Below are 14,220 nucleotides of genomic sequence, written 5' to 3'. Positions count from 1 at the left end.
GAGCCAAGATCAAGCCCTGGACCCTCAGGGAATTGCATGACCTGCACAACTCCCCCAGATCCCAAGGATGACCCAGGTGGGCCCTGGAAGTTCCCCCACTCCCATCCCTGCCCAGGACACTCATCTCTCCCGGCCCTTCTGACCTTCGAGGGAACTAAGTGTCTTAACCCTGAGCGCAGCTGAGGCAGGATGATGCAAATAGTGCAGCAAAGACCAGGAAGGCACAGGCACTCTCCTCTCCCTGCAGAAGGAACAGTGATGATGATGGTGGTGATGATGATACAGAACGTGGGAGAGCAAATACCATGTGCCAGCCAGACTTTATTGTGTTAATATCCAAAGAAACTTTTTAAAGAGGCAATGGGGAAACACAGCTTGGACTAGATGAGTCACCTTCCCCAGAGTCTTTATTCTTTCTGCTTGCTTTTCTTTTGGGGCATGACCCAGATGCCTCCTCCTGTGGAAAAGCTTCCCTGCCCTCCCTCCCTCCCCCATAACAGGGTAAGCATCTTCCCCTGTGCCCCCATAGATTCCTGGGTTTCTCACTGTCGGACCACTCCTCTCCTCTCTGCCCCCCGCACTGGGATTGTCTGTTAAACGTACCTGTCTCCCTCTGTTAGGCTGTGAGTCGCAAGAGACTGGCTTGCATGGGGAAAAATATGGAGGTTCCTTAAAAAACTAGAAATAGAGTTACCGTATGATCTAGCAATCCCAGTCCTGGGCATATATCCAGAGAAAACTCTAATCCATGCACTCCAATGTTCATAACAGCACTATGTACAGTGGCCAAGACATGGAAGCAACCTAACTGTCCATTGACAGAGGAAAGGATAAAGAAGATGTGGTACACAGTTGCAATGGAAATCACTCAGCCAAAAAAAAAAAGAAATAATGCCATTTGCAGCAACATGGATGCAACTAGAGATTATCATACTAAGTGAAGTAAGCCAGACAAAGACAAATATCATATGATATCACTAACATGTGGAATCTAAAAAAGTGATAAAATGAACTTACTTACAAAACAGAAACAGACTCACAGACATAAAAAACAAACTTATGGTTACCAAAGGGGAAAGGGGAGGAGGAGGGATAAATGAGGAGTTTGGAATTAACAGATACATACTACTATATATAAAGTAGATCATCAGCAGTGTCCTATTGTATAGCACAGGGAATTATATTCAATATCTTGTAATATCCTATAATGGAAAAGAATCTGAAAACAAAAGAGATTGGCTTTATTTATTTCTGTTAAGTTCAACCCAGCCCAACAGAGGCTGTACTCAGCAAATGGTTGTCACATACATGGATGGATGGGTAAAAATACACACAATGCTTATAAAATGGATATTGAATACCTTTTATGTGCCAGGCATTTTGTTAGTACTAAGAGTTCAACAGTCACCAGACAGTCAGGGTTCTTACCTTTAAGGAGCTTCTAGCTGGGTTTATAAGTTTATGAGCCCCAACTCCCTTCCTTCTCCCCACCTGGGGAAACCTGCCTCAGAGTCTCTTTCTCAGCGTTTGGGATGTGCAGGCAGCCTCCCCTGTGTGCAGAGGACAGAGTAGGGGTCTGGGCCACACTCCCAGCCCCCCCTGGAGAAAGGATCATGTCAAATGGATGGCAGTGGTGGGAAAGAAGCATATGTTTCTGTCTTTTGCTTCGCCATCCAGAGGCTCCTACTGCCCGTGACAGTTGCTCTCAAGGCCACACTGCAGCTATTCACATTTCCAGGTGCCTCCTCTCCTGCTGACAACCTCGGTCGTGATCTAGTGCAGCAGATGCCAGAACTTTCCATCTCTCCACACTGAGTGCACATCACATAGTATCATGTAAGACCGACCCCAGCACCGCTCACCTTTGTTCCCTGCCCTTGGGGAAAGGAAACGATAACAGCCTGCTTTTGAGCATGTGCTGTATCTCAGGCAATTACTTTTCTAAGCCCTCAACCCAACTGCAAGATAAGCATTGCAGGTAAGCGAACGGAAGTTCTCAGAAGTTGTGCAGACTTACTCAAGACCACACAGGACTTGAACTCAGGTCTTGGTAGATCCATAGCAGATGTTCATCCCACTACATCAGACTTTATGGAACAAAATGAAGGGCTCCAATTTGGAAAACCAGCTGGGGCCATTTGCTGAAATGAACAAACCGAGATTCTTTGCAGTCTTACCGACGGCTGTGGTGTTTCTCTATGGAACTGCAGTCTTTCCTCTTACAACCTAAAGAAGAAACTAATATTTGCCCATGGAACAGAACTGCCAGGAAGGAGGCCAGGAGGGCTTATCAGGGTACTGTTAAATCGCCAGTGAGCCAGAGAGCTATGGCAAATGCTTCACTCATGAACAACTTTATAATCCAGCTGGGGGTGGGATGGGGCGGGGCACGCTGCCTGCTATGCAGATGAGATTCCAGGACGATGGGGTGAGGTCAGGGAAAATTGGGACTTATTTCCAGAGGATATTGTGAGCTGACTTCTGGGGTGCTGTTGAGACCCCAGTGTGTGATGGCAGGTTTCAATCGTGGCAGCTAACGTGTGGCAGGCACTACCTCTGCGCCAGGCTGTGGGCTGGGCTAAGTTTTCAGCTATGATACTGGCAGTGCCCAGGGGTTGGTGAAGTGGCAGTCACGCGAATAAAGGTCGCGCAGCGTGAGAAGTGCTAAAGTAGGGGTAGCTCCTTTTCGCGCCTCTGCAAGTGTGAATAACAGCTCCTCGCTGCCTTCTGGAGCTTACGGCTGCTGTGACCTGCATAAGACAAGGGCACAAATACCTGACAGCGCATAGCACTCCTCCATTCACTGAGCACCGATAGACCAGTGAGAAGACAAAGCTAGTTAGACACAGCCCTTAATTGCAAGTTGCCTGTCTTTTCATCATCATTCCACACATTTTATAAAAGAGAAAAAATACTTCCAGAAAGCTTGTTAATTTGCCTGGGGTCATGGAGCTGGTGTGTGGCAGATGTAGGACTAGAACACTAGACTATCTGACCACAAAGCCTAGATCTATCTTTGCATGACACAACAGATGCTGAAATGACTCTGAAATGGCCAAGTGAATTTCACATTACCTGCCTCCATCTGTAAGCATTCTCAGGAGTGTGAAGAGATGTGCTGATGCAAAGCCAGTGGCTTGTTCATGAGCCCAATCAGGCCAGTTAGCTCAGAGACCTAGAAAGAGCCAAGCTGTTGCAGAAACTCTTCCTGGGAGCCAGTTCATATCACAGAGGCGGGGACTGTAGGCCTCGCCTGAGCAGCCCACAGCAATTAGATACTCTCCATGGAAGACACAGAGAAGCACCACCCCGATCCCTTCAGGGAGGGACTTGCTGTCCAGCTGGGGGAGTGCAGGCAACAGATACCCCACACTGTCAGCCCCAGCTGCAGGGGGCCATCACACCTGGGGCCACACCCTTCTGGGGCAGCCGTGTTCCGTGGTGCAAGGCCAGGCTGTTTCAGCTCAACGTGGGATGGGTGATGCTGGCTCCCAGGCTCCCCACCGGGTTGGCCAAGGCTTTGTGGAGCCTCCATCATAATTCGACTTTTTCCTCTGCCCAGTGCTGCTTTCTCCCATTCCCTTCATGGGTTCATCCCTCATAAACATCTTGTACTGCACCGTCTATCTCAGCATCTGCTCTGCGAGACTCCAGTCTGCAACAATATTGAAGCCTGTAGGGGTATGTGTGTGTGAGGAGTGGGTGGGGGAGAGTGATACAGAGATACACACAGCCCTTGCTTGGAAGATGCTCGTCGTTGGGCACAAGAGGAGAAATATGGGTAGCTCAGCTGAAATTCACATCTGCAGATGAGCTCAGAGTAGAGTCCTCCTGCCTCTGTCCAAGAGCCAACACAGTGAGGCCATCCTTGGTCCCAGGCTGCAGACGGATAGTCACAGAGGGCTGGGGCCACATGAGGTGTCCTGTCCCCAGACACCAGCTTCGTCCCGGCTGATCCACCAGTTATTTCTCACAGCCTTCCCTTTGTATCCATGGACACCATTATGGTCCAGTCCACCAGCCTCTTTTCTGGGCTATTCTGCCAGCTCCATCTCTAGCCCCCTGCTTCTGGTCATTCTCCACAGCCACAGTAAACCCAAAATACAAGGCAGAACACTTCCTTCACTGCTTAAAGCTTTCCAATGGCTTCTTACTGCTTTTAGAATAAAAAGATGTATTAGATTAGATTAGATTAGATTTAGATTAGATCTCTTAGATCTAATCACATCTCTTAGATTCCTGGGCACGTGCCCTACATGCTCCTGGACTCTTCTGCTCCCTGACTCTGCTTAGGCAGCGGAGAGCAGCTGTCTGCTAGACAGGGCTCTGACCTTCAGACACCTTCTTCCTGCAGATCTCAATATGGCTGTCACTTCCTGCGCATGTGTTGATAGAAGCTCCCGTCCCCTCCCAGTCACATAAGTTGGTGTTCTGCTTTTTTTTTTTTTTGGTAGCATTTATCACTACACATAACCTTTCTATTCCTTTGTTTATCTGCTAGTCTGTTAGTTCCATGAGAGTCGGGACCATGGCTCTCTTGCTCCTAGCCCTTAGCTCAGTGCCTGGCACATTGTGGTTGCTCAATAAACATTTGTTAAATTCATTTAACAAAGAACAGGAACCATCGCCCTGTACTCCAGGGGCTCACAGCCCAGGAAAGGAGGAGATGTCCCTAAATATTAGTCACATGTAAGAAAGAATCAGTGCAGACAGGGCCAAAGGAACACCTAGTGACAAAGGGCAGATATGGAGTCTGGCTGTAGCACCTGGGCAAGGCTGGCTCAAGAAGAGAGCTGGAGCAAGTTGGGGAGCTGTGAGGTGCAGGCAGGAGGGGGCAGTGTGGACTTTCAGACCCAGGGCAGGTGGGCCAGGCCCGGTGGGAGGGGAGCAGAGGCAGGCAGGGTAGCCCAGGCTGGCCTTTTCTTCTCCTCCGCAGCTAGCAGAGGGAGGGTGAGCAGTTTTCTGCCAGGGCCAGGAGCACCAGGAATGGAAGGATCTGCATCACCTGCCACAAAGCCCTTCCAAAAGCTCCTTCTCCAGGTGGCGGAGGGACGTGCCGGAACCATAAATCAGAATTAATTGCAGCTGTCATGCACAGGGTAGTTCCCCTTATAGACACCAGAGGAAAGAAACCCCACTGGGTTCAGCCATCAGGACCCGTCCATTGTGTGTTCTAGCCCCACGCGCCCCTGCTTGACCCCTGCAACTGCAATCAAACTTCTTTGCTGACAAGTCCTGTCCTCAAAAACCCTTGCCTTGAACACAGTTGGAAAGTAGCCCTCCTGCCAAGGACAAGGCCTAAAGGAAACACAGCTGCTAAAAATACTGAAACCCTCTCTGTGCTTCATACCCCACCCATCCCCTTGGACCTTCCCCTCCGCAGCCCAGAAGGTTTCTAGGAGGCTGTCTGTGGGTGAGGCCCTGGGGAGTAACTTTTCTACATCACCAGCAGAGGGAGGCAGGTTGTGTCAGCTCAGAGCAGAGAGCAGGGGCCAGTGGTGGGGCAGGACAGCTGTGCTGGGGACTCCAGCAGGGATAGAGCCAGTCTGGCAGGTTTCCTGGTAACTCTTGGTGCTGGCTGTGTTTAGCAGCAGCTTTCAGAGCAAAGCTTGCTTGAGCCCATGGATTCCTCTGTTCTGGGGTATTTTTCTTGGCTTCCTGAGGCCTTAGTGTGTCTCCTTCCCATGACTCTGGCTGGGGTCTGTACCAGGGTTAAGCTGTCTTCCCTGAGGGAGAGTCCCCCACTGCATCAACACTGTGTCTGGCACAAAGGGGGAATACTCAAATGGAAGAAATACCCCCCACCACCAGATTTCTGGGCACCCCAGTGTCGGCTGCAGGCACCTCTGGGGTTATAGGGGGCATGCCTACAAGTGTGGGAAGATTGGAAGGACCTGGCTCTGGGTCATTTCCTCTCCTGTGTTTTTCACCCTCCTCTGAATCTTGTTGGAGAGCTCTCTCTGGGTCATCCTCCCTGATTGTGCTGTGACGATGACACTGTTACCTGAATACCCACCTGGGTTCCTGTCCAGAGGCCCCAGACACGGTCACAGTCTTGTCCTCCACTGCCCCCCAGTGTCTGACTAGGCTCACTACACCCTGACTGCTGAGCCTTCCCTTACTTCCCTTAAACTTTAGACACTGTGTTCCTGCCATACACCTATCCCTAGGGCTGTAAGAGATGCAGTGCTTGCCCTAAAAAGAATAAAAACTCCCTAGGAGGTGAAGGCATACCCACAAGGGGACACTGAAGCCAAATAAGGCAGCATGTACTCTCAGAAAAGTGTGAGATTATTATTTACAGTAAGAAGTATATATTTGGCCTTTGTCCAGTGTTCCTGGCACAGAGCTCTAAAACCCTTGGAATTTATTAATTGATGAGAGTGGTAAAGGTGTCTTTTGTTAGGTTAATGAAGTGACTTTTCGAATGCACCCGAGGTTGGGGCTGGTTTCCAGGAGAACCAATCATGTGATTAAGAGAGTTGAAACTTTTCAGTCCCATCAGTCTTCCAGGGTGGCGCCATACCTCTGACTTCCAGGGTGAGACGAGAGGCTGGAGGTTGAATTAATCACCAGTGACCAATAGTTTAATCAATCATGGCTAAGTAATGAAACCTCCATAAAACCCAAAAGGACTGGTTTGGACACCTTCCAGGTTGGTGAACACGTGGCGGTTCAGGGAGAGAGGTACGCTTGGAGAGGGTATGGAAGCTCTCACCCTTTCCCCATACATTTCCCTGTGCATCTCTTCCATATAGCTGTTCCTGAGTGTATCCTTTTATAATAAACTGCTGATCTGATAAGTAACATGTTTCTATGAGTTCTATGAACTGCTCTAGCAAATTATTTGAACTCAAGGAAGGGGTCCCTGGGACTTCCCATCTATAGCTTGTCAGTCAGAAGTGCAGGTCACAACCTGGGCTTGTGACTGACATCTGAAGTTGGGGGGCAGCAGTCTAAGGCTGAGCCCTTAACCTATGTGATTTGATGCCCTCTCTGGGTGGCTAGTGTCAGGATTGAGTTGAATTGCAGGACACTCAGTTGGAGTCTGAGAATTGCTTGATGGTATAGAGGAAACCACCCCTCTCCCCCAGCACACATATGGGCATTGTGTTCCAGAACCCTTTCATTTGGTGTCAGGAGTGGGATTTGCTAGATCATCCCTGGCTCACAGGAACATGGTTTGGGAAGAAAGGATGAAACAGTGAGGAATGAAGAACCTTTGATTCTTGGGCCACGTGGTCACCTGTGGCGTGGAGCAGCAGCGGTGCTGCAGTCAGTTACTGAAGGTAAAAGTTACCAGTGGAATTTAGAGATGGGTCCAGATCCTGGGGCATGGAATCACTGGATGTATAAGGAAATGCAAAATAATAAGCATGCTCAAGATATAGTCGCTTGATTATTGTTATCTGTAATAGGTAAAACAAAAGTAGAAGAAAGTGCTGGGTTGGACCTTGATGCTAAACCAGGCTCAGATTTGGATCCATCTGAGCTTTGGCCACTAGCCTCCAAGCTGCCTAAGCAGGGAAAAATTATGCAGGGGCAACAGGAAGTACCTCCAAGACCTCTGGTTACCAAGAAAGTAGTCAGTGTAGGGGGAGGACAAAACCAAGAAACTCCTGAAACCAAGGAGTATAATGTAAGGAACGGTCTCATTTTGTATCAGTATCATCAGCTTCCTGAAGAATCCTTACTGAAATGGATTATGAGAGTAGCTAATTTAGGAGCCTTGTCTTTGGTTTTGAGTGCTGCACAGTGGAAGAACATGTTTGGGCTGACACAGAGCCCACTGCTCACTATGGAACAATCACAGATGTCTGTACATGAGCTGCATCTATAGGAGGTTACTCCCAAAGGGAACTCTGTAAGGTCTGTTTACCCTGAGAAGGGGGACTGCCCATCTCCCCCTATGAATGCCAAGTGGAAACCCCAAAGGAAGCAGCTGATATGCTTTCCATGCAAGCCATGTGGGACTGATTTTAAGATGACTGGTATATTCACCTGCAGAATATGCCTCTTACCCAGGTCGTGGTAAATGTTGTGGTTGGGGGGGACCCTTTCACATGGGCACCCCATATAACCTTATTGTTGCAAAGCCAAAGGATAGTTTGGGAAGCTTTATCTGCCACTGGAGAGGGGCACAGTGACCCCTGGCTGAGTCTTCTAGCATAGGGAACATCTTGAAGGCCAGAGGAAAGGAGTTTTTCCCCTTCAAACCTCAGGAATCTCAAAACAGATGCAAGAGGTATCTGACAGCTGAGCATGGCATTGGTAAACTCAACAGGCTCCAGGAGTAATAAGCATAAAGGGAGCCCTTCAGAGATCCAGCCTGCCCCCGCCTCCTTGAAGTAGCTCATCCATGGAGGAGGAGAGGTACTAACACCCAAGAAGGCCTGAATGTGCCTGATCCATGTGAGGTGTCTTATCACCTGCTGGCTTAGTTAAGCCTTACAGTGGTCTTGTGTGGGAGGCATGTAAAATTGTCCCCACTTCACAGATGGGCAAACTGAGGCTCAAAGAGGTCAAGTAGGAGGTCACACAGCTGGTAAGTAGGCAAGCAGGGCTTCAAACCCCTCTGAGATTCCACAACTGGCTGCCCCTTAATAAAACAACAACTAACCCTGCGTGTGAATTCATAATCTGCATGGTGCTCTCATATGTTGTAAATTTAATCCTCATGTGAACCCCGTGAAGCTGGAGGTGGTGTTTCCACTTTACAGGTAAGAAAATAAAATCCCGAAGAAATAACATACCCATGACTCATTGTGTAATGGGTGGGTGAGCTATGATTTAAAATTTAAGCAGTGGTGTGTCTGGTAACCCAGGATCCTTTATGACATCACAAGGTTCTGGTATGTATCCCTCTTGCCATTAAAATCTGGGGACTGAGAGTTTTCCTGGAAAAGTTGTTCTGTTGTCTCCCAGCCGAAGCTGGCTATCACATAAGCCCCCCTCCCCATCCCTAAACATCTGCCCTGTCACAGGCAGTCAAGAGCACATGCCCTCCAAGGAAGTCAAGTGCCACACCCAGTCCCCACCCCCATCAGCAGGCCTGGCTGATATTATTGTCAGTTTTGTCCCTGCTCCCCTGAGCATCTCCACTGCCAGGTCCTGTGACAGGGCACGGTTAGGAACAAATGTCCCTGAGATCTCTGCTAGGACCCCTCAGCATGTCCTGTTGAAAATCACCCCTGCCATCTCCCTTGAGAACCCTTTTCCCCTGGAGCTGAACATTTACGGGCATCCCCTTCATTTTGAGGTCTTGCCTTTGGGGGAGAGATAACTCAGCAGCAGGTCAGACACACATCCAGAGATGGGACGGCAATGATCTCCACTCCCTGAGTGTGGGCCCAGGATGACTGAGTAACAGAAACACAAGAGGCAGTGCAAAGCCAGCATTCAAGCAACTCAGGGTCAAAACCAGGGCTCATGCTTACTAGGATTTTACCTGCTAAGTACTGGATGTGCTCCACTCCAATATAAGCATCATCACAACCCAGTGAGGGCAGAATTGTCATATTCCTGATTTACAGTGAGAAAAGGGAGACTTAGTAAGCTTAGGTAATTTGCTCAAGGGCTCATAAACTGGTCAGTTTGATTCCTTCCTCTCTGTTCATAATCACTTTGATACAGTACCTAAAGCAGTGGCTCTCAGAGTCACCTGGAAGGCCCTATCCACAGAATTTTTGATTGAATAGGTCTGGGGTAGGCTTGAGAATTTGCATCTTTTAAATTGAAGTATAGCTGATTTACAGTGTTATGTTAGTTTCAGGTGTACAGCAAAGTGATTCAGTTGTACATATACATATATATGTGTGTATATATATCTATATCTATCTATCTATCTATATATATATATATATCTGTTCTTTTCAGATTCTTTTCCCTTGTAGGTTACTACAAAATATTGAGTACAGTTCCCTGTGCTATACAGTAGATCCTTGTTGGTTATCTATTTTATATATAGTAGTGTGTACGTGTTAATCCCAAACTCCTAATTTATCCCTCCCCTGTCCCTTTCCCCTTTGGTAACCATAAGTTTGTTTTCTGTGTCTGTGGGTCTATTTCTATTTTGTATGTAAGTTCATTTGTATCATTTTTTTAGATTCCACATAAAAGTGATATCATATAGTATTTGTCTTTCTGACTTTTACTTCACTTAGTATGATAATCTCTTGGTCCATCCATGTTGCTGCAAATGGCATTATTTCATTGTTTTTTACGGCTGAGTAATATTCCATTGTATAAATATACCACATTTTCTTTATCCATTCATCAGTCGATGGTCATTTCCATTTTTAGCAAGTTCCCTGGTGACCTGGGAACTTTGAGAACCACTGCTCTGGAGGCTGGATGGCTTAATGAAGAGTTTACTCAAAACCGACCCAAGTGCATGGCAAAAGGGATTTGTTTCCTTCAATATGTATCATCTGGTGATGCCAGAGGGCTTCTTGAGCTGTAGCAGTAGCCGGCCCTGAACCTGACCCTCACCCTCAGGGCTGGCTCCCGTGGAGAGGACAGGGAGGTGGGCTCTGCACTGCTGAGCATTTAAGGAGCCCAAACAGGGACTCCAGTTGGCTAACCCATCAGACGAGGACAGCACCACAGTGGTGGTCTTAAGGGTCTCTGTCTGGCCAGTGGGTGCTGAGCCAAGGGAGACGTCACCAGCCCTGAGCATGACCAGGGCAGCCAAAGTCTACTCCTCGTTTTGTCCAGACCACAAAAATCTGAGTCCCTGGGGGTTTGGTTTCAGTGTCTCAGGATCAAGAGGCAAAGCATACTTGCTCTGCCTGCAGCGCTGAGGGCAGGCAGCCTTCTTCCCACCCCTGCCCACCAGGAGACAATGACAGTTGGCTGGAGGAAGAAAGGGAGGGGGAAGAGGCAGCTAGGTTGGGGGGAGGTGCTGAGCATGGGAGCTCAGAAGACCTGACCCCTTCTTATCTGAGGCACTGTCTACTGAGGCCTGGCCAAGGTCAAGTTGCAGGTGGTGGCAAGAGATTTAAATTCACAGTAAAAGAACAGTAACCATCCTTTCCTGTGTGGCTGTTTCTCTGTGCTCTGCTTCAGGTCGGGCTGACCCTGGGCTCTTCATGTGGACAGACAGTCCAAATGCAGCTATATTGTGTGTGCAAGGAGCCATCCAGCTGGCAGACACACTTTCCCATGCCTCCCATGCCTCCACACTTTGGATCTTCCTTATGGGAGCAGTGCAAAATCAAGGAAGCAGGTAATTTGTAGGAGCTCTGTCTAAAAGCCTGTGTTGAAAATTCATTGCTCTGCAGCAGCTACTTGGTACTCTTCTGGGGTCACATGTCAGCACAGGGATGGGGGACATTTGTGGGTCACATGGCAATATCCAATGGCAAGATAGAAACGGTTTTCAAAAAAAAAGGTCTTAGTATATAGAACATGACCTTACAGGAAGCCGGCCACATAGATTAGGAAGCAGAAGTCACAGTTCTATTTGTTTTGTGTCTGTTTAAGATTCACAAAATTTTAAAAGGTAAATACAATGCAAAACAAAACAAAAAAGGAAGAAAAGCAAAGGAGAAAAACTATTGGGTTGGCCAAGAATTTCATTCGGGTTTTTCCATAAGATGTTACAGAAAAACCTGAACAAACTTTTTAGCCAACCCAATGTACATGTACGTGTGTGTGTGTATGTGTGTGTGTGTGTGTGTTTCTGTCTATGGAGTTGCATCTCCAGCTGCTCAGATCATGCACAGCATGTGATTACCCAGATGAAGGGAAACACTGGTGAAGAAGGACAAAGACACAGTTTTAAATCTACAGAAAGCAAAAGAGAGGTCAGGGCCCTACAAGAAGAGACATCAGCACCCACACCGAGTTCTCCCTGTCCGGCTTGGCGTGAGCCCAGGGGAAAAGCTAGAGTCTGGATTTCCTAGGCTGCCGAGAGATTGTGAAGGAGCAAAAAGATACTACCAGTTCACTGCCCTGATCGGCTTCTTAGATTAATAGTTCTCAGTCTTAACTGAATATCAGAATTATCTGAGGAGCATTTAAAAATCTTAATGTCAGGCAACACCCCAGACCAGTTAAGTGAATGTTGCTGAGAACCTCGCATCAAAGATTTAAAAAACCTGAGTGATTCCATAGGCAGCCAAGGCTGATAATCCCTGCTCTGGAACACTCTTGTTGACTTTAAATTTCTTAGATTATTGGCAGATTTTGATAATCTGCTTTATGCTCATCATCCATGCAGTCAGTTAAGACCTGGCTCCAAACTCTTCTCATTGCCTGTCTTTGATACTCCGTGTCCTTATTTACTTGCATTGATTTAAAAATGAGCATGAACTGGAGACAAGTAATTAATTCATACTTAAAAAAAAAAGAGCGAACAAAATTGTGAAAGTATTTCCCAGCCCTCCCACATCCTATCCAACTTCTTGAGCCACAAATGCCTTTGCAAAATAAAACTTCAGTCCTAAAAAACCCAGCAAGCCAAATGTTTCTTTTCCCATTTTCAATCAGTTCATTGATTTTATCTCTAGCCAAAAAAACCCAAACAACAAAGCACCTTTTTGGAAGATCTGCTACCTCTTCAAGTAACTTTTTTTTGGTACATGTGATAATGTGGTAATTCTGAACTTTTTCTAAGAAAAATTATACCAGACAGACAGGTCTCAGATAATTTTTCCCACTTCACCACCATTCTCTTGTCCTTTTTTTTTTGTGGTATGCGGGCCTCTCACTGCTGTGGCCTCTCCCGTTGCGGAGCACAGGCTCTGGACACGTAGGCTCAGCGGCCATGGCTCATGGGCCCAGCTGCTCCACGGCATGTGGGATCCTCCCGGACCGGGGCACGAACCCGTGTGCCCTGCATCGGCAGGTGGACTCTCAATCACTGCGCCACCAGGGAAGCCCCACTTGTCCTATTTTTTTAAAAATGCTTTTAGAAGTGCCTCTTCCAATCAAAGGACGGCCATTTATTTCAAGATCTATAAATAGCTTTGTTTTTTTTAAGATTCTTCTAGCCTATTGTATTCCTCTGCTCTCTGCAGTGTTCAATTTCTTCCCAGTTTTTTTATACCTACACAGCCTGAAAAATATTTCCCTGTGGGGAAAGTTATGACAAATGCTCTAAAACAAAAGCGACCATGCCAAATGCTCAGAGAGTGCTTAATAATCAATGAACGAATGGAAAAATAGCAAAGTGTCTTTCTAGCCCAGGTATAGATTTCAGCACTAGGAATCACCACACATTCCTAGGTAAATATATATGTCACAGTTCTGGAGAAATACCTAGAGAAAACTGTGCTGTTAGAAACTTTGCCAGCGGCCACTACCGTAAGCCATTAGATAGACTGACTGTCAAATCTCCTCTTGCATCTCTGCTCTGAATCTCTAATGCATCTTGGGGAGAACCTGCTTGGATTCAGAATGAAAGGAAAAGAACTGAGATCATTTGGTGACTTAGGGACTTTGTTTATTGCCACTTGAGATAATCAAATGATCTTTATTTTTATCTCAATCGATTCATCTAATTTCTGCATTCATGTTTTTGTCTTGTTCCTATCTTTTAAACCATGCATCCTTCAGTATGACACACTTAGCCATGCTTCCAGGTTGTCAACCACCTAATCTTTAGGAGTAGCTAATGATTGAGCAAAATGTTTTGTTTCAGGATTTAAATCAAATATGTCTAAAAGATATGTTCCGTATGTCTAAAAGAAAATCGACCACCAGGAATCATGCTCAAATCTTTAGTGGACCCAGCTTGTCTCCTCCCCAGTCCAGGGTTTGATGGTCCGTGGAAAAGACCCTAGATTTTGGGAAGACTTGTTTTTCAGTCTGTTCTCTGCTCTTTCCAAAGGTGTATTACTTTTTCAAAGAGGAGTAAAAGTGCATTGTTTAGAAATTTAGTTCTTGTTTTGGCTAATAGGGTGGAGTTGGTTATTTATCTGATTGTATTAATTGTTGACCTGCCCCATGATGACCAGTCTTAAGGAGACTAATCAGTTTGGAGAGAACACAGATAAAAACAGACACAAGATTCATCAGCCCCCTCTCAGTCTGACTGTCCCAATATGCCGCTCTTTCACAAGCACTGTATTTCCATACCAGAATTCCTTAATGGTGTTTCTCCACCAGTTTTCTGAATTCCCAATTCTGAGAAAAATGGATCAAGAAGTCAGGAAAAGGGGAAACAAGTATTAGAAATCTCCTTTGAGAATTAAAGCTTAACAAGTTGTAGAGACT

At 46.8% G+C, this 14,220-nt stretch overlaps 1 long non-coding RNA gene across 1 annotated transcript in view; it reads left to right on the top strand.

Moving 5' to 3' along the window:
* Window positions 1-11,221, top strand: part of LOC309805794 — a 55,191-nt gene extending 43,970 nt beyond the window's left edge. Inside the window, exon 4 of the long non-coding RNA XR_014294309.1 lies at window positions 11,068-11,221. This is a non-coding gene — a long non-coding RNA (uncharacterized lncRNA). The remainder of the gene's footprint in view (window positions 1-11,067) is intronic.
* The last annotated feature ends 2,999 nt before the right edge of the window (window positions 11,222-14,220 follow it).

The sequence above is a fragment of the Mesoplodon mirus genome (assembly GCF_964341445.2).
Source record: "Mesoplodon mirus genome assembly, chromosome: 5".
Classification (NCBI taxonomy): domain Eukaryota; kingdom Metazoa; phylum Chordata; class Mammalia; order Artiodactyla; family Ziphiidae; genus Mesoplodon; species Mesoplodon mirus.
Note: the sequence above shows the minus strand (reverse complement) of the source record. Positions and strands in the feature narration are given on the sequence as shown.